This window comes from Chiloscyllium punctatum, chromosome 28 (genome assembly GCF_047496795.1).
Source record: "Chiloscyllium punctatum isolate Juve2018m chromosome 28, sChiPun1.3, whole genome shotgun sequence".
In the NCBI taxonomy this organism is placed as follows: Eukaryota; Metazoa; Chordata; class Chondrichthyes; order Orectolobiformes; family Hemiscylliidae; genus Chiloscyllium; species Chiloscyllium punctatum.
The window spans coordinates 9855043-9870219 of record NC_092766.1 but is presented as its reverse complement, the minus strand read 5'-3'; positions in this window follow the sequence as shown (position 1 = coordinate 9870219).

The following is a 15177-nucleotide window of genomic DNA, read 5'->3' as shown; positions in this document are numbered from 1 at the left end:
TGATGACTGACTGGTCTCTTTGGGTTAGACATTTCAAAGAATTACAATCCTGAATGAAGATAATTCTCATCTCAGCTCTAAATGGTGACACCTTATCCTGAGACTGTGTTGCTGGGTTCTAGACTATCCAGGGTGAACAAGACTGTTGTAGTGTTCACCTTGTCAAGTACTGTCAGAAGGATTTGATGGTTTCAGTGAAATCGTTCAGCGTTACCCTATCTAGTGTCCTGCATGTCTAGCTTCAGGTTAGGCGATTAGGGTGATTGTGTTCCTCTGGTTATAAACTAAGTCTTTGAATGTTCAATGTCAAGGTTCAAACACATGGGTAATGCAATCGAGGTGCTTGGTGTTTGTGGAACTATTATCATAAAGATCCAATAGTTCCTGGAGGAGAGGGTCAATAAAAGAAAAATAAAATAAGTTTAAAGTTAAATATATTTGCATTCACAACACCTCAAAATTATCAATTTATGTAATTTCAGGAATAAAACTTGCAATTTGTACATCACCTTTCATTACCTTAGGATGTTCCAAAGCAATGTACAGTCAATGAGTTGTTTAAGTTTTTTCACTGTGGTAAATCAATCAATCAATCAACTTGTCCATAGCAAAGTCCCACGACCAGAAATAAGCTAATTGATCAGATTATATATTCACATTGGTTAAAGGATCAATATTAGGAAAATCTTATCTTCAAATAGTACTTTTAATCTTTCAAGTTGAGTTGAGAAGGTTTGTAAAGATTTTAATTCAGAGTCTCATCCAAACAACAGCTACTTCCCCTTGTTAGCCTGAATTGCACACTGCAGTCTCTGAACTCTCTCACTGAACACTCTTATGAAGAGAGCATTGCCATTGAGCCAAACTGACACAAGGCAAGATTAATTTTCCATAAATATTCTGTGTCAAGTGTTTTATCTTCCTGTAGGTATAAGATCTTGTATTTTAGGTGCCAAGTCTGAACCCTGAATCGATCCCTAGTTCTCTTCCTGTATTGTATGTAATTTGGTCAAAATAGTGACTAACAAAACATTGAGTAAGATCCATTAAAATATTATTCAGTGTTTTTTCTGCCTTGTAATCATTTTGGGAAAGGTAACTGCTGTTTTCAGCCATTTTGAATGCAATAGTTGATGGAACCTCTTTTGGGATTGTAGCAATTATTAAAATTTACTCATTTTGGAAACCTGCCAAACTGGAAAGTTCTCAGTCCATAAGAAAAAAAGCTTGTGTGTTGTGTTCTACTAATGGGCAAATGCAATAATGTTACATGGTAATCATCTTAAAAAAAGAATTGATTTAAAGTAGCTCCTGATGTTGATTGTTCTGGAAAAAAAATTCTAACTGCTGATTGTCACTTTGAGAGTGAAAAAATGGACAGCGAAATAGAAATTGCGAAAATCTCAAGTAAAATCTTTTTATTAAATTCATGGCAGGATGATCAAGAGTGTTTAATGTAATCCAGCACCTTAGATTATGGTTTTCTGTCCTCTTCCTCCCTGTATTTACACAAATAAAAGTTGATTCCAAATACTACATTATGATCCCAGCTGATGTTATTACCAGACAAATCAGATCCCAGAATATATTTTGTTTCTGTTTTAATTTAACAAGGTGGTCACCCACAGAAACAGAAGTATGCAGTGCTACATATTTGGTTTTAACAATAAAATAAAAGTTTATTATGCTAAAGAAATGAAGATAAAATAACCAAGCTATTTAAATATCACACATTTTGCAACACAATAAAAATGCAACCCCATTTAGTCCAATGCTATCATTTTACAGAACTGAAAAACTGGAGAGAATTCACTTCTATTTACAACTATAGGTTTGAGTTAACTGTTTCTTCCAATTCCCAATCTTGAGAGTTTCAGAGGCTTTTCTTTGATTTGCACAATTGTGGTTAGACTTTCTCAGCTTCAAATAACTCCATTAGAGTTCTAACCAAACACTTCAGGTTTGGAACTTTCAAGCGATCCTCTTACACAGAAACATAGAAAATAGCTGCAGAAGTAGGCCATTCAGCTCTTCAGGACTGCACCACCATTCAACATGAACATGGCTCAGTATCCCATTCCCACTTTCTCTCTGTATTCCTTGACCCCCTTAGCCGCAAGGGTCATGTCCAGCTCCCTCTTGGATATATCTAATGAACTGGCCCCAAAAGCTTCCTGTAAGAGAGAATTCCACAGATTCACAACGCTCTGAGTGAATAAACCCTTCCTCATCTCAGTCCTGAATGGCTTACCCCTTATTCTTAGACGATGACCCCTTGTTCTGGACTTCCCCAGCATTGGAACATTCTTTCCACATCCAGCATACCCAGTCCCATCAGGATTTTATATATTTCTAGGAAATTCACCCCTCATTCTTCTAAATTCCAGCAAGAACAAGCCCAGTCGATCCAGTCTTTCCTCATGCATTAGTCCTGCCATCCTGGGATTAGTCTGGTGAACCTTTGCTGGACTCCCTTAATAGCAAGAATGTCCTTCCTCAGACTAGGAGATCAAAACTGCACACAATAGTCAAGGTGTGGCGTCAACAAGGTCCTGTATAGCTGCAGCAAGACAAAGGTTCTGCATGTCTGTCTGATGTAGTGTATGTTACAGGCAGGAAACTAGCCACCAGGATATACAAACACCAACTAGCCAACAAAAGACGTGACTTATCTCACTAGTATCTTTACATACAGATGAAGAAGGACATCACCTCGACTGGGACAATGTAGCCATCCTAGGACAGGCTATCCTATCTACCTGCAACTCTACTTTCAAGGAGCTATGAACTTGCACTCCAAGGTCTCTTTGTTCAGCAACACTCCCTAGGACCTTACCATTAAGTGTATAAGTCCTGCTAAGATTAGGGTAAGAGAGGAAAGATAAAAAAAGAGACCTAAGAGGCAACTTTTTCATGCAGAAAGTATTACATGTATGGAATGAGCTGCCAAAGGAAGTGGTGGAGGTCAGTACAATTGCAACATTTAAAAGGCAACTGGATGGGATTTGAATAGGAAGGCTTTGGAGGGATATGGGCCAGGTGCTGGCAGGTGGAACTAAACTGGGTTGGGATATCTGGTCGGCATGGACGAGTTGGACCAAAGGGTCTGTTTCCATGTTGTACATCTCTATGTCTCTAAATAGAAACACGCATAGGAATTCCTAGAAGCCTGGCATTCAAACTGGAAATCCATCAATAAATACATTGATTTGAACAATATTTTCTAACCCCTGCGAACAAGAACTGGAAATGATATCACCCACCTTAACAGACCAAGACACACAAATAGAGAGTAGGACAGAACACCAACGCTTCACCGGAGGCTCACTGATGATGTTGCCTAGCGTGGTGACGAAACATCTGAGAACAAACCTTCCAGCTCAGCGAGCAAACTTACAACCTGAACCTGAGCTACAAGTCTTCTCAGAAATCGCAAACATCCTTTTTGTGTTTATTCTTTTCAACTTCCATTACTGGCTCTTGACTCTTATTCAGTTTTCTCAATAAAATTAATAATTGATATTGGAGTAAAATTAATGTGACCAGCAACAGGAGCATGAGACTCAGCAAGAGTAGGCCATTCAGCCATAGAGTCATACAGCATGGAAACAGCTCCTTTGAATCTGTGTCAAATATAATCCCAAACTAAACTAGTCCCACCAGTCTTCTCCTGGTCCACATCCCTTCAAACCTTTCCTATCCATGTATCTATCTAGATGCCTTTTAAATGTTGTAATTGTGTCCATATCCACCACTTCCTCAGGATGTTCACTCTACCCACAATCCACACTCTATAAACTATTTGCCTCTCATGTCTTTTTAAAATCTCTCTCCTCTCACCTTAAAAATGTGCTCCCTAGACTTGAAATCCCCATTTTAGGAAAAAGACAACTATCATTAACTCTGCCTATACCTCACTATTTTATAAACTTCTTTTTGGTCATCTCTCAACCTCCTACGCTAGAAAATCCCAGCCTATTCAGCTTTTCTTTATAACTCAAACCTTCCGTACCCAACAACATCCTGGTAAGTTTCTACTGAGCCCTCTCTAGCTTGATAATATTCTTATAACTGAGTGACCAGAAGTGGGCATGGTATTCCAGAAGAGGCCTCTCCTCTATTTTGTTTTTATTACAATCCACATCCATCTTTCTATATTTTATAATCCTTGACTCCCTTGTCTATCAAAATCTAATTAAGTCAGCCTCAAATAAATTCAATGGGCCAGCCTCAACTACTTTGAGGGGAAGAGAATTTATATACCTTAGAGGAAAAAAATGTTTCCTCAATTCTTTTGTGAAAGGGAGACCTCTTATTTTTAAACTGCATCCTCTACTTCTAGCCTCCCTCATAAGAGGCAATGCTTTCCTGATATCCACGTTATTTACATAATTCTTCTAAATTCCAATAGATGAAGGACCAATTTGTTCAACCTTCCTTCTTAAGATACCTTCACCATGGGAATGAGTCAAATGAACTTCTCTGAAATGTTTTTAACATGATTATATTCCTTTTCAAATAAGGAGACCAGAATTGTGCATTACTTCAGATGTGGCCCTGTACAAGTTGGTGTTTGTATATCCTGGTGGCTAGTTTCCTGCCTGTAACAAACACTACATCAGACAGACAGGCAGAACCTTTGTCATGCTGCAGCTATACAGGACCTTGTTGAGGCCACACCTTGACTATTGTGTGCAGTTTTGACCTCCTAGTCCAAGGAAGGATATTGTACAGCTGCAGTAGAACATCCTTTTATATTTAATTCCCCTTGCAAAAAAAAGTCCCATTTGCCTTCTTATTTCTGACTTCTGCAAACTCTGTTATGTTAAAGTGGGCGTTTATATTTTTCCATATTGTTCCCCATCTGCCCATTGTTTGCCCATTTCTTGAATCTGTCAATTCCTTGACAACCTCTTACCTATGTTGATATTGTCGGCAAAAATTAGCAACTGTACATTTGGTCCCTGTATCCAAATTACTGATCGTAAATAATTGAGACCACCAACAGTGATTCCTGCGGCATTTGACTAGTTACAGATTGCCAACAGGAAAAGAAAAGGCGTTCGGAATGTGCAATATAAAATCATGGAGACTGTGCCCCAACAAATTCTACTATTCCTTCAGCAAATGGAGTTTGATGAGTGGTAGAGCAAAGTGTTCTATGCTCATGAGACAGATAGTTTACTAACCTATCCCACTCCTCAAGGACTTCTTCATTTTTAATCTATTTTGAGGCACATCAAAATCCACATCATCTGGATTTGATTCCTCACTCTCTGGGACAGTAACTAACATCTGTTTCGCTAGTTCCTTCTCTCTAGGAAAATACAATTTCAACATGTTCACATGACATTCCTGATAGTTTTTATTTTCTATCCGGTATCATTACTAGATAGTTCACCTGACTCAACTTTTTCTTAATTTGATAGGGACCACTAAACCTGGCTTTGAAGGGATCTCCTATCACTGGTAACTGTACTAACACGTAATCCCCTTGGGAAAATGTCCAAGTCTCAGAGCTTTTATTTGCCACCTGCTTCATCCTATACTGTGCCCTCTTTCAATGCTGTTTAGATAACTCACCTATTCAATTTAGTACCCCCCTCACCTCCGATACATAACCTAAGTTGAGATCTCCGATTTTGGTCCTGTCAAATTTTCTTTTAACTAATTACAAAGGGCCTCTCACTTCATGCCCGAATATTAACTCAAAGGGGGTGAACCGAGTAGGTTCATTTGGGACATCTCTAATGGCAAACAATATGATTGGGATATCTTTATCCCAATCATAGAACATTACCACAGTACAGTCCTTTGGGCGCTTGATGTTGCACCACTCTGTGAAACCGATCTGAAGCCCATCTGACCTATGCTATTCCATTCTCATCCATATTCCTATCCAATGACCATTTAAGTGCCCATAAAGTTGGTGAGTATACAACTGTTGCAGGCAGTGCATTCCATGCCCTTACTATCTAAGTAAATAAACTACCTCTGATATCTATATCTATCACCCCTCAATTTAAAGCTATGACCCCTCATGCTAGCCATCACCATCCAAGGAAAAAAGGTCTCACTGTCCACTCGATCCCTAACCCTCTGATTGTCTTATATGTCTCCCTTAACTCACTTCCTCAGTCTCCTCTGTAATGAACACTGATTCAAGTCCCTCAACCTTTCCTCATAAGACCTTCCCTCCATACCAGGCAACATCCTAGTAAATCTCCTCTGAACCATTTCCAAGGCTTCCACATCCTTCCTATAATGCGATGACCAGAACTACACGCAATACTCCAAGTGCGACCACACCAGAATTTGTACAGCTACAGCAAGACCTCACGGTTCCGAAACTCAATCCTTGTAATAATAAAAGCTAGCAGACCATATGTCTTCTTAACAATCCTATCAACCTGGGTGATAACTTTCGGGATCTATGTACGTGGACACCAAGATCTCTCTGCTCATCTACACTGCCAAGAATCTTACCATTTGCCAGTAATCTGCATTCCTGTTACTCCTTGCAAAGTGAATCACCTCACACCTTTCCGCATTAAACTCCATTTGCCACCTCTCAGCCCACCTCTGCAGCTTATCTATGTCCCTCTGTAACCTGTAACATCTTTCGGGGGGGCACTATCCACAACTCTACTGACTGTAGTGTCATCCGCCGATTTACTAACCCATCCTTCTACCCCTCATCCAGGTTGTTTATAAAAATGACAAACAGCAGTGGACCCGAAACAGATCCTTGTGGTGCACCACTAGTAACTGAACTCCAGGATGAACATTTCCCATCCACCACCACCCTTTGTCTTCTTTCAGCTAGCCAATTTCTGATCTAAACAGCTAAATCACCCTCAATCCCTTGCTTCCGTATTTTGTGCAGTAACCTGCCATGGGGAATCTTATCAAACGCCTTACTGAAATCTATATACACCGCATCAACACCCTTACTCTTAATCCACTTGTTAGGTCACCTTCTCAAAGATCTTAATAAAGTTTGTGAGGCATGACCTACCCTTCACAAAACCTCATTGACTATCCCCAATCAACATATTCCTATTGAGATGATTATAAATCCTATCTCTTATAACCTTTTCCAACACCTTACCCACAACTGAAGTAAGGCTCACTGGTCTATTATTACCAGAGTTGTCTGCACTCCCCTTCTTGAACAAGGGAACAACATTTGCTATCCTCCAGTCTGTTGGTACTATGCCTGGAAACAGTGATGGCATAAAGATCAAAACCAAAGGCTCTGCAATCTCCTCCCTAGCTTCCCAGAGAATCCTAGGATAAATCTAATCTGGCCCAGGGGATTTATCTATTTTCACACTTTCCAGAATTTCTAACACCTCCTCCTTGTAAACCTCAATCCCGTCTAGTCTTGTAGCTTGTATCTCAGTATTCTCCTTGACAACATTGTCTTATCCAGTGTGAATACTGATGAAAAGTATTCACTTAGCACTTCGCCTATCTCCTCTGACTCCACGCACAACTTCCCACTACTGTCTTTGATTGGCCCTAATCTTACTCTAGTCATTCTTTTATCCTTTATATACCTATAGAAAGCTTTAGGGTTTTCCCTGATCCTATCTGCCAACAACTCATTTCCCCTCCTCGCTCATCTTAACTCTCTCCTTAGGTGTTTCCTGGCTACCTTGTAACTCTCAATCACCCTAACTGAACCCTCACATCTTATCCTAACATAAGACTTCTTCCTCTTGACAAGACATTTAACTTCCTTAGTAAACCATGGCTCCTGCGCTCAACAACATCAAAGATACACAGGAGCTTTTCCTTGAATAAGCTCCACATTTCTATTATGCCCATCCCGTGCAGTTTCCTTCCCCGTTCAATGCATCCTGAATCTTGTCTAATCGCATCATAATTGCCTTTCTCCCAGCTGTAGCTCTTGCCCTCCAGTGTATATCTATCCCTTTCCAACCGTAAAGTAAACATAACTGGATTGTGATCACTATCACCAAATTGCTCACCTACTTCTAAAGCTAACACCTGGCTGGGTTCATTACCCAGTACCAAATCTAATGTGGCCTCATGCCTTGTTGGCCTGTCTACATACTGTGTCAGAAAACCCTCCTGCACTCATTGGACAAAAACTGACCCATCCAAAGTACTTGAACTATACTTTCCCAGTCAATCATTCAAGTAATCCTGACAGTACACTCTCAACATGGTCTTTAAGGTCTGATGCCACCTTTCTAAAGCTCCCTGGGATTCTGGATGATACACACTGGATTTAAAGTGATGTATACCTAAGCTATCCATACACTCCTTAAACAGCCGAGCAGTAAAATTTAACCCTTAGTGCGACTGAATCTCTCTGGGTAGACCATACCATGTGAAGAAAGCTACTAACTCCTCTACCAACTTTTTGCCTTGATACTCCGTAATGGAATTGACTCAGGAAATCTGATAGACACATCCATTATAGTTAACAAGTACTGGTTCCCACTTTTAGTTCTCGGAAGGGGACCGACACAGTCAATTATAACCTGCTTGAAAGGTTCTCCAAATATGGGCGTTGGCTACAAAGGTGCTGGTTTTTATTACCACCTGTGGCTTACTTACCATTTGGCATATATGACATATACAGCAAAAGGTAACCACATCCTTGTGCATTCCAGACCAATAGAAATGAGTCTCTTGTACTCCAAGGTGACCTCCTACAGGTAGTTCATGTGCTACCCGTAACACTTCCTGCCTGTATACTATTGGCAACGCAATCTGGTGTAATTCGGTCCATTTCTCCTCTGCACTTACTTGGCGTGGTCTCCATTTCCATCTTAGCGTTCTGTCTTTCAGATAATAACCCTCATGATTATCCTCTGCCTCCTTTTCGGAGGTACGTATCCACATATATACCTTTTATTGTGTTGTCTTGCTGTTGCAAGTCCCTTAGCCTTTCAGGACTAAACACTTCTGCCTGACCCTCTGCCTGTTCAGGTTTTTCCTGCACCGTTACGTCAAACAGAATATCCGCTAACTTGAACCTCAACTCCTTCGTCTTTCTCTTTATTTTTCGCTTCATGCTGTGACTTATGATAGTGAGATCTTGTTACTACACAGTCTGGGAAAATACCAGGATATTTCTGTTTTAACTCCTCACTTTTTTGGTCTTCCTTGGGCTTCTCCACAAAGGGTGTCATTCCCACCTTGGATCCTGCCAAATCATTCCCAAGACCTGTACAAGAAGGACGGATTGCACCTAAGTTGGAATGAGACTAATATACTGGCAGGGAGATTTGCTAGAGCTGCTCGGGAGGATTTATACTGGTAAAGTGGGGGTGTGGGACCCAGGGAGATAGTGAGGAAAGGGATCAATCTGAGATGGGTACAGTTGAGAACAGAAATGAGTCAAACAGTCAGGGCAGGCAGGGACAAGGTAGGACTAATAAATTAGACTGCATTTATTTCAATGCAAGAGGCCTAACAGGGAAGGCAAATGAACTCAGGGCATGGTTAGGAACATGGGACTGGGATATCATAGCAATTACAGAAACATGGCTCAAGGATGGGCAGGACTGGCAGCTAATGTTCCAGGATACAAAGGGAGGATAGAAAGGGAGGCAAGAGAGGAGGGGGAGTGGTGTTTTTGATAAGGGATAGCATTGCAACTGTGCTGAGGGAAGATATTCCCAGAAATACATCCAGGGAAGTTATTTGGGTAGAACTGAGAAATACGAAAGGGATGATCACCTTATGGGATTATATTATAGACCCCCTAGTAGTCAGAGGGAAATTGAGAAACAAACTTGTAAGGTGATCTCAGCTATCTGTAAGAATAATAGGGTGGTTATGGTAGGGGATTTTAACTTTCCAAACATAGACTGGGACTGCCATAGTGTTAAGGGTTAAGATGGAGAGGAATTTGTTAAGTGTGTACAAGAAAATTTTCTGATTCAGTATGTGGATGTACCTACTAGAGAAGATGCAAAACTGACTTACTCTTGGTAAATTAGGCAGGGCAGGTGACTGAGGTGTCAGTGGGGGAGCACTTTGGGGCCAGCGACCATAATTCCATTAGATTTAAAATAGTGATGGAAAAGGATAGACCAGATCTAAAAGTTGAAGTTCTAAATTGGAGAGAAGCTAATATTAGGCAAGAACGTTCAAAAGCTGATTGGGGGCAGATGTTCGCAGGTAAAGGGACAGCTGGAAAATGGGAAGCCTTCAGGAATGAGATAACGAGAATCCAGAGAAAGTATATTCCTGTTAGAGTGAAAGGAAAGGCTGTTAGGTGTAGGGAATGTTGGTTGATTAAAGAAATTGAGGGTTTGTTTAAGAAAAAGAAGGAAGCATATGTATGGTATAGACAGGATAGATCAAGTGAATCTGTAGAAGAGTATAAAGGCAGTAGGAGTATACTTAAGAGGGAAATCAGGAGGGCAAAAAGGGGACATGAGCTAGCTTTGGCAAATAGAGTTCAGGAGAATTCAAAGGGTTTTTACAAATACATTAAGGATAAAAGGGTAACTAGGGAGAGAATAGGGCCTCTCAAAGAGCAGTAAGGCGGCCTTTGTGTGGAGCCGCAGGAGATGGGGGAGATACTAAACATGTATTTTGCATTAATATTTACTGTGGAAAAGGACATGAAAGATATAGAATGTAGAGAAATAGATGGTGACACTTTGCAAAAGGAGGAAGTGCTGGGTGTCTTGAAATGCATAAAGGTGGATAAATCCCCAGGACCTGATCAGGTGTACCCTAGAACACTGTGGGAAGCTAGAGAAGTGATTGCTGGGCCTCTTGCTGAGATATTTGTATCATTGATAGTCTCAGGTGAGGTGCCGGAAGACTGGAGGTTGGCTGACGTGGTGCCACTGTTTAAGAAGGGTGGTAAGGACAAACCAGGGAACTATAGACTGGTGAGCCTGACGTCGGTGGTGGGCATGTTGTTGGAAGGAATCCTGAGGGACAGGATGTACATGTATTTGGAAAGGCAAGGACTGGTTAGGGATAGTCAACATGGCTTTGTGCATGGGAAATCATGTCTCACAAACTTGATTGAGTTTTTTGAAGAAGTAACAAAGAGGATTGATGAGGGCAGAGTGGTAGATGTGATCTATATGGACTTCAGTAAGGTGTTCGACAAGGTTCCCCATGGGAGACTAGTTAGCAAGGTTAGATCTCAGGAATACAGGGAGGACTAGCCATTTGGATACAGAACTGGCTCAAAGGTAGAAGACAGAGGGTGGTGGTGGAGGGTTGTTTTTCAGACTGGAGGCCTGTGACCAGTGGAGTGCTACAAGGATCGGTGCTGGGTCCACTACTTTTTGTCATTTACATAAGTGATTTGGATGTGAGCATAAGAGGTACAGTTAGTAAGTTTGCAGATGACACCAAAATTGGAGGTGTAGTGGGCAGCGAAGAAGGTTATCTCAGATTACAACAGGACCTTGATCAGATAGGCCAATGGTCTGAGAAGTGGCAGATGGAATTTAATTCAGATAAATGCAAGGTGCTGTGTTTTGGGAAAGCAAATCTTAGCAGGACTTATACATTTAATGGTAAGGTCCTTGGGAGCATTGCTGAACAAAGGGACTTTGGAGTGCAGATTCATAGCTCCTTGAAAGTGGAGTCACAGGTAGATAGGATGGTGAAGATGGCGTTTGGTATGCTTTCTTTTATTGGTCAGTGTATTGAGTACAGGAGTTGGAAGGTCATGTTGCGGCTGTACAGGACGTTGGTTAGGCCACTGTTGGAATATTGCATGCAATTTTGGTCTCCTTCCTACCAGAAGGATGTTGTGAAACTTGAAAGGGTTCAGAAAAGATTTACAAGGATGTTGCCAGGGTTGGAGGATTTGAGCTATAGGGAGAGGCTGAACAGGCTGGGGCTGTTTTCCCTGGAGCATCCGAGGTTGAGGGGTGACCTTATAGAGGTTTATAAAATCATGTGGGGCATGGATAGAATAAATAGACAAGGTTATTTCCCTGGGGTGGGTGAGTCCCAAATTAGAGGGCATAGATTTAGGGTGAGAGGGGAAAGATATAAAAGAGACCTAAGGAGCAAAGTTTTCACGCAGAGGGTGGTACGTGTTTGGAATGAGCTGCCAGAGTGGAGGCTGGTACAATTACAACACTTAAAAGGCATTTGAATGGGTATATGAATAGGAAGGGTTTGCAGGGATATGGGCCGGGTGCTGGCAGGTGGAACTAGATTGGGTTGGGATATCTGGTCGGCATGGATGGGTTGGACCAAAGGGTCTATTTCCATGTTGTACATCTCTATGACTCTATGACTAACAAACTGAATTCCTGTCAATCACACCCACTGTTACATCCCCAGTCTTGAGTTGGCACTCCAACCGGATCTTACAAGGGGGGACACTAAATTTCTGTCCATCGATCTCACAAATTACCACACTCTCAGTTAACAGATCAGAAAATGTGCATATTTGCTCATCCCTTACTATCAGCAACTGGTTAGATCCTGTCTCTCTCAAAATTATAACTTCTTGTGCTTCTCCCCCTGTTCCTTCTGAGTAAACTTTACCCACAGAGGTGAATCCTTTGTACAGATCAGGTACTAACTCTATCCCCAGCCCCTGCCTCGACTGTGCACTCTCCTGCAGCTCCTCAGTTCTTCTTGGGATTTCCTTTACTACCTTCACTAATGCCACTAGCTTAGCTTCTTTTACCACATTTTTTCCCAGAGTGCCTTTCTTTTATGACCAGCACTGTGACTTTATATGTCCCACTTTCTGGCAGTGTAAACACCTTTTCCCAGTGCCCTTCTTATACCACCAGCACTGTGATTTTCTGTGTCCCACTCCATTACAGTAAAAAGACCTGAGGCCTTTCACCTCCCTTCCACTCTCTTGGGCTTCTTTATCCTGTGGTAAACTGTTACTAGTGTTCTCTACTCTTCGCTTCGGAGTGTAGGATCTGCCCTTCTCCCAACTTCTATCTCTCGCAGGATGAAATTCTGGCAGGAAGTTTGTCTTATGCACCAACATGTATTCATCTGCTAATTCTGCTGCCCTTCTCACTTCCTGAACTCTCTGTCCCTCCACATGAATTCTTACCATCTCTGGAAGTGAGTTTTTAAACTCCTCCAGCAGAATAATCTCTCATAGAGCCTCCTAGGTCTTATCTATTTTTAAAGCACATACCCATCTATCAAAGTAACTATGTTTAATTCTTTCGAACTCAACCTCACCTGATTTGGTTTCTGTACCGCAGTCTATGTGCTTCTGGTACCAATTCATAAGCACTCAAAATAGCCTGTTTAAACTATTCATAATATCTTGACCCCTCATCTGACAGCACAGCAAATACCTCACAAGCTCTGCCTACCACTTTAGTCTGAACTAGTATTACCCATAAATCCTTGGGCCACTCCATCTGCTTAGACAAATTTTCAAATGAAATAAAGAAAGCTTCAATATCTTTCTCATCAAAATGTGGCAGAGTTTTGACATACTTGTATATTTTACTACTTTCTGTTTTGATCTCCACCCTGTTAACTTGACTTTGCTGACGAAGTTGCAACTTGTCAAGTTCAAATTCTCTCTCTTTTTGCTCCGCTAAGAGCCTTCTCTCTCTCTCTCTTTCTCTTTCCCTTTTTTCTCTCTCTCTTTACTCAGCTAAGAACCTTCTCTCTCTCTGCTCTTCCTCTCTTTCTGACTGTATATCTTCTAACTCCATTTTCCTCAATTGGTAATTTAAGCTTTTCTACCTCTACTGCACTTGTCTGTTTCTCTAACGCACCTAAGTGTTTGAGTAACTCCCTTACAATTTCAGCTTTACTTTGTCCTTTGTTAAACCCAAATCTAACTTAATTGCTAACTCTAAAGGTATGGCCTTTTTCATTCCTTCTAAACCTTCTTGGCAAATTTGAGAATCATCTTCAAATCCCAGAACCTCTTTAACAATTTTAACAGCCATTTCACTCACTTTTAATTTAATAAATCACTGAAATTAAACAAATTGCCTCACTTGTATTTTATTTAAAGATCTAGGATGCTAACCTGCAAGTGTTTAAATCTACTGGGATTTTTCATACCCCCAAATCTATTCAAATCTGTCTAAACCAGTTCAAATCCCGGACAAGCCTCCGAACTGTTATGACATGGGGTAAATCCCCCCTGCTAACTTAAACCTGCAACACAAAAATGATTTAACCCATGCTGTAATCTGTTAAAATTCGAGAGGCCAAGAATGATCCCAAAAGTTGCTATTTAAAGTACAAAAAAAGTAAGAACTTTATTCTTTGAGTCTAACTTAGAATATTAACTAACAACTATTTATAACTCCTTCCTCTAACCTACCTTTTACTTTCCCTTCTACAATACTGGTCCAATAAAACCCTCGATTAAAATTTACCAAAGATTCAAATTTCAAAACCAGTCAGCTGTTGAATCTTCTCTTTGTATCTTCCTCTGTCTTCTTTTCTTCTTAGAGATTTCTGTTTCCCAGGTCATTGATAGATAAAGGTACCTTTAAGAGAACTATTCTCTGAGCAGTCTGCATATGTTGGTGGCTTGGCAGTTCTCCAACTGTTCAGTTTTGCCCAGTCTTATACCCCAAAGTATCGGATTGTTTCATTGGTTTTAATATTGTCAAAATATTAAATTCAAACTTGATTGGACTGTTGGACAACATAGTGGACCGAAGGGCCTATACTGTGCTGTACAGTATGTTCTACATATAAGTCCAGCCCTGATTTGCCTTTCCAAAATGCAGCACCTCAGACTTATCTGGATTAAATTCCATCTACCTCTCCTCGGCCCATTGGCCCATCTGAATAAGGTCCCATTGTACTCTGAGGTAGTCTTCTTTGCTGTCCACTAAAATATCAGTGTAGCCACAGTTAGAAGGCATGTACGTTTAGGTATGACGGGAAGTATATGTGCAGCATAATGACCAAGTGTTGGGAAATTGGTTGTTATAAACTGGGAGACCTCATATCTGGATTATAACAGAGAGTGCTATAAGCAGATATGATTTGGAGATGCCAGTATTGGACTGGGGTGTATAAAGTTAAAAAATCACACAATACCAGTTTATAGTCCAACAGATTTATTTGGAAGCACTAGCTTTCAGAACGCCGCTCCTTCATCAGGTGGTTGTGGAGTATAAGATCATAAGGCACAGAATTTATAGCAAAAGTTTACAGTGTGGTGTAGCTAAAATTATATTTTGAAAAAGA